The sequence below is a fragment of the Alnus glutinosa genome, chromosome 13 (genome assembly GCF_958979055.1).
Source record: "Alnus glutinosa chromosome 13, dhAlnGlut1.1, whole genome shotgun sequence".
Taxonomy (NCBI): Eukaryota; Viridiplantae; Streptophyta; class Magnoliopsida; order Fagales; family Betulaceae; genus Alnus; species Alnus glutinosa.
Window position 1 is genome coordinate 6,906,971 of NC_084898.1, and position 5,242 is coordinate 6,912,212.

The following is a 5,242-nucleotide window of genomic DNA, read 5'->3' on the forward strand; positions in this document are numbered from 1 at the left end:
TGTCTAAAATAAAATGAGTTAAAGATAAAATGAATAAAATAAGATGGGGTAATAACGCAATTTAGAAAGAATATGGGCTAGTATTTAAAAAGACCAAAGCTTGGCCTTATCCATAGCCACGTGTGTGGCTATGGATTATTGGGGGATATTTTCCCCCCTCAGTTTCGCAGCAACCCCCCCCCCCCCCCCCTCCAAACCAATTCTTCTTCATTTCTTCTTTTCCTTCTATTCTTCCTTCTTTTCTATTCTACCCGAACACACACAGAGAGAGTCGGAGAGACTGAGGGAGGAGAGAAATAGAGAGATGAGACCGAGAGAGAACCGAGAGATGTGAGAGCCGAGAGATGCTGAGAGAGAGATGAGATCGGGAGAGTTGAGGAGTGATCGGAGCCCGATCCTCCGGTGGGTGGCGCCGTCGAGACCAGAGGACGCCGGCGACGCGATCTCCGGTGAGCCCGTGAACCAGAGATGACCCGGGAGAGAGAGAACCCGAAACCCATAGAACCCGTGACCCACAACCTGTGAGGACCCGATCCTCCATGATCGGCGACTGGGACTGAAATCCGGCGATGGTGGAGCTCCGGCGAAATCCAGGAGCTTGAACCCGCGACCCGTGAGCCCAGAAAACCCGAGACCCGTAGCAGACCTGAGCTGAACCCAACTATTCCCGGTGGAATTCTGGTTGTTGGAGGAGCGGCTTATGGAGCTGTGGTGGTCGGACCACCGTTGTACTGTGGAGGCAGTGGCTGGAGCAAGGGATTTTGGCCCCTGTTTTGGTGAGATTCTCACTTCCCTTGTCTCCGATTTGCTAGATTTCCATTGATTTTCTGTAGATGCGGATTGGAGGGTGAATTTTGTGGTTATGTGTTGGATGGTTTGTGGTTGTCTTGGATTTGTAGGTTTAAGGTTGATATTAACCGAAATATGGTAAAAGAAAAATCCCTAACTCTATTTCACTGTATTTTCAGAATACCCATTGTCTAAATAACATGAAATTGTATCTTGTTCTTAGGGCTTTGATTGGGTTAAGCTTACCAATTGGATTGATTGTTTCTCTTAGGGTTTTTGGGGTTGATTCTCGGTGGTTATGGCCAAATGGATAAAGTTTGAGGTTTGTGTTGAATTGTTGTTTTTCTTGAGGAATGAAGGCAATGTTGATGTTAGAGTTTTGATTAGGCTTCCATGAAGGCTAGATTGAATGGGTGTGTTCTTTTAGTTTGATTTACATTGTTTTTATAGGTGTTCTCCTAATAGGGCCGAATGTGGTAAGTTGGAATATAATTTTAGGCCTTAACTGTATTTGGTTTTCTGATTTGTGGTTCTGATTGTAGTTCGTAGTATAGTTGTTTGATGAGCATTTTGGTTCACCATAGCTTGACCCATGAAGTTAGAGACAACCGTTTGAGGGAGAATTCTTCGGGGTATTTGTGATGTTCGGTTTAGATGGAAGATGAGACGCTAATGGTGTTTATGGATGTGAGTTGGGGCTTTGATGGTTGGATTTGTGGTGTTGATTTTTGGGTAGCCCTTAATGGCTTTGGCCGATTATATGTAATGAAGGAGTTTTGATTCGTTTCGATATATGGCCATGGATATTAAAGGTTTGGTTGCAAGAGAATCTTGACTTATTGTTAGAATAGAAATGATAATGTTTATGATTGATATTTTATGAATTTAAGGGGCTGTTTTCGATAAGCTGACCGATTAGGAGTAATGTTCATTTTAGAACCTAATTTGATGGGTAGCTATGTTAAACGGTTGGATTCTTTGCAACGGATCATTTGTGATATTTTATTTAAGTTTTGATTCTTTGGCTTAGCTTAATTATGTAGAATTTGATAATGCCGGGCTTAGGTGTTCACTAGGAGCCTTGGGATAAGTTAAGCTAAGCATGGGTTAGACCTAGAGCCTAAGTGTAATGCTTAGTTTTGAGGACGATGCGTAAGCTTTAGCAAACGAATGTATATTCAATATGTGATTATAATCTAATTTAATAAGAGTTATCAAATTAATATGTTGAACAAGATTAATGTTCTATAATCTAAACTACTTAGATGATTAACATAGATAATGAGGAGCAACAATAATAAGTAAGCTAAATAAAATAGTAAATACATCATTGTATTAATAAACAAAGATTATATGAACCTAGACATAAATGTTAACCTAGTAATAGTTTAGGCACTTAACTAAGTTTTAGATGTAGACAAAGCGACGTGTGAGAGCGCGGGTAGTTTAGGCGTCATAAAGTATGAGATTCAATAGCATAGTCTAATGTTACTAATGTTTGCAGGATTGTGTTGTAATTGGAGACTTCAATGGTTCTCCAAGGTAGAGTTCGAGTAATTGGAATCCAGTGGGAGTTCGAGTCAGGAGTCTAATGCAGCCAAGGTGGGTATTCCACTCACTGAGAAAATATATATTTTTATATGTATTGGATTGATAAAAATATATATATTGTTTATGAAACTGAACCAACCATATGATGAAATGTATATGCTTTGAGATGACTTATTAGTTTCGATTATGTTTAAACTATATCAATGATGTTTAAGAGGTAGTGCAAGAGTGAAAAGTATTGACTAGATTTAAAGTGTTAAGTTCTGCGGTTGAGATTTAAATTATGCAAATTGTTTGAGAACATGTCATGTTGAAACTGCGCAGATTTGATAAAGAAACTAAGTTTTGAATGATTTCAAAGTGTTGGATTAAATGCTGGATTTGTTTAGTTTTGAGAGGACGTGATTTAACAACTGCATGATTTCAGCGTGACACAGTAGGAAATATATACTGGTCAAGCACGGAACATTGAGCATGTAGTATAGAGCATACATATCAGAGTAACAGTATCAGCAGAGTAACAATATCAGCACATTGAGGCAGTATCAGCAACACATTGAGGCATGCATAACATATATAGCATTGTTTTGTGAGAGATGTTTTTATGTTATGAGTAGTTTTGCTAGACGTATTGGTATGCATAAGAGTCTTCATGAAAAGATCTTATGTATATTTTTATCGGATGGTCACATGTGTTAATAGCATACATTGAACTTGAAAGTACATGGATACATGACTACCCAGGTGCGAGTAATGGCATGTCTATGAGTAGGAAGGTTGACTGTTCTTGTTCTTCAGGAAAGACGTGTTAGCATGATTGAGTTTAACTCTAGTGCTCTCATGATCTACTGACGTCAAGGCACGAAGCTGGAATACGATTAGAGATGGTGTTGCGAGTGTTTTGTTGAAGGATGTTATCCTAGTACGGAAAAGTAAGATGCCATGTTCTTTGCTTAAGACCTATGTGTATACGTGATATCTGTGATGGAGTGATCGTGTGCACATATGTCCAAGCGACCGGTGAAAAGTATTATTATAGAGGGGTCTATATGTAGAAACTTCCAAGGAGGGATGTCTGGAACTTCTACATATGTTCACAGCTATATAGTATGTTTTAAATGTTTTCTAAATAGTTGGTGTTTGCTGCATTAGCTATTGGTAAATTGTGCCTAATATAGTGCTCGCACGACTAAAAATAAATAGAGGTTGGTTCTTTGTGAAAACTCAGTTAGTCTTATACCACTGAGGTCTTAGTATGAGGTATACTAAGGCGGTGAACTCATTATTTCACCTATGCGGATGTGGATACCACCACAACCGTGTAGATGATGTTTCTTTGGCTGCAGGTACTACGGTATAGTCGATGGGTCGGTAGCAGTGTGCTTGGGATATTATGACTGAAGCTCACCGCGACGGTTGTAATTGTCGGACCACTGGTTGTCCACTATTTTATAGGATTGGTATAGCTTGTGATGTTTGTGTCACATATTCTTTGTAAAGCTATAGTAGTTTTGTAAATAATGTGTTAATAAGACTCATACAGATAGATGTTAAATGGCTCTTTGTTGTAATTAATTTGTGATAGATGTATAAGTTGTAATTTCCGCTATTCAGATTTATGTTTTCCGCTGCATAGATAGATGTATGTTATACTCTGATTATCAGGTACATGTTATGGGGCATGTGCCATATGTTGGCTGAGCGACACGTAGTCGTGTCACTGCGATGACTCGTTTTATGTTTGTATAAAAAAAAAAAAAACGGGTCGTCACAACCTTTGTTCTCAATTCCTACATCATGATCAATGTAAAGATGACGTTATCATATTTACATAAACAAACAAGTGAGTCCCCTGATTCCCATATAAAAAAGATAAAACATAGAAAATAAATAATGGAAGAGATGGTAGATGATAATATGTGTTAAGTATGCATCGTTGTGACTGATTAGTTTGTGTTTTATGATAATCTTTCTTCAGACCTCTTATTCTTAGGTTAAATACTAACCTGTTCATGGCTGTTATGCCCCTCACCTTAGAAAGCTTACTTGTTCAGTGCTGGTGACTATATCCGCCCCAGCTTAATTAAGTCCACCCGCTGCAATCACTAGCTTTTGTTTGCTAGCTATCTTAGCATGTAATCGTTGAACGGTTACATGGTAAATAATGTGTAAAAATACAATGCATGCACCAGTGTTGTCAAAAAATACAGCAAAATGTATAAGTGGAAAACTGATGGCAACGGGTGTGTGTACATCAAATATCTCTCTTTTTTCTAATTTTTTGAATCTGTGATGTACGTAGACTGTGGGTATTAAGGGTATCGCTCTAATAACATGCTCCACCAATGAGAGAAGAAACTAATATTGGAGATTCAAGAGAAAAAACACGTAGAACAACTTACACTACAAAAAATAGGTATTTTGAGCCCTCTTTTTGGAGCCGTTTTAAAGCCTTAAAACGGCTCAAAATGTTTTGTGCCTTTTTTTTTTAGCCGTTTTCAAAATAACTTAACATGTTGCGTATTAAAATATCGGTTTGAGCTGTTTTGGACTAAAACAGCTCTAATTTGAGCCGTTTTGGACCAAAACGACTCTAAATAATTGGAGCCGTTTTAAGGAACCTAAAACGGCTCTAATATTTTTTTTTTTTTTTTTTTAAAAAAAATCCATTAATTTCTTTAGAGCCGTTTTAGGGTCCCTAAAATGACTATAAATAAAAAATTTTACAAAAAATAATATAAAATTTTTGAGTCGTTTTAGGGACTCTAAAACGACTCTAATTATATAAAAAAAAAAAAAAAAAAATCAAAATCCCTTTCCAGTACACCATATACATCTGATCAAAATAACTCCAAATCAGAATACCCATCAACAATGGTCACAAAGCAAATACTCATCTAAA

At 37.6% G+C, this 5,242-nt stretch overlaps 1 long non-coding RNA gene across 1 annotated transcript; it reads left to right on the plus strand.

Annotated features, from left to right (window-relative positions):
• Positions 1-205: 205 nt before the first annotated feature.
• On the plus strand, positions 206-3,953 carry LOC133855005 (uncharacterized). Its single transcript, XR_009896902.1, has 3 exons — positions 206-776; positions 2,294-2,391; positions 3,666-3,953. It is a non-coding gene; the product is annotated as an uncharacterized LOC133855005 (long non-coding RNA).
• The last annotated feature ends 1,289 nt before the right edge of the window (positions 3,954-5,242 follow it).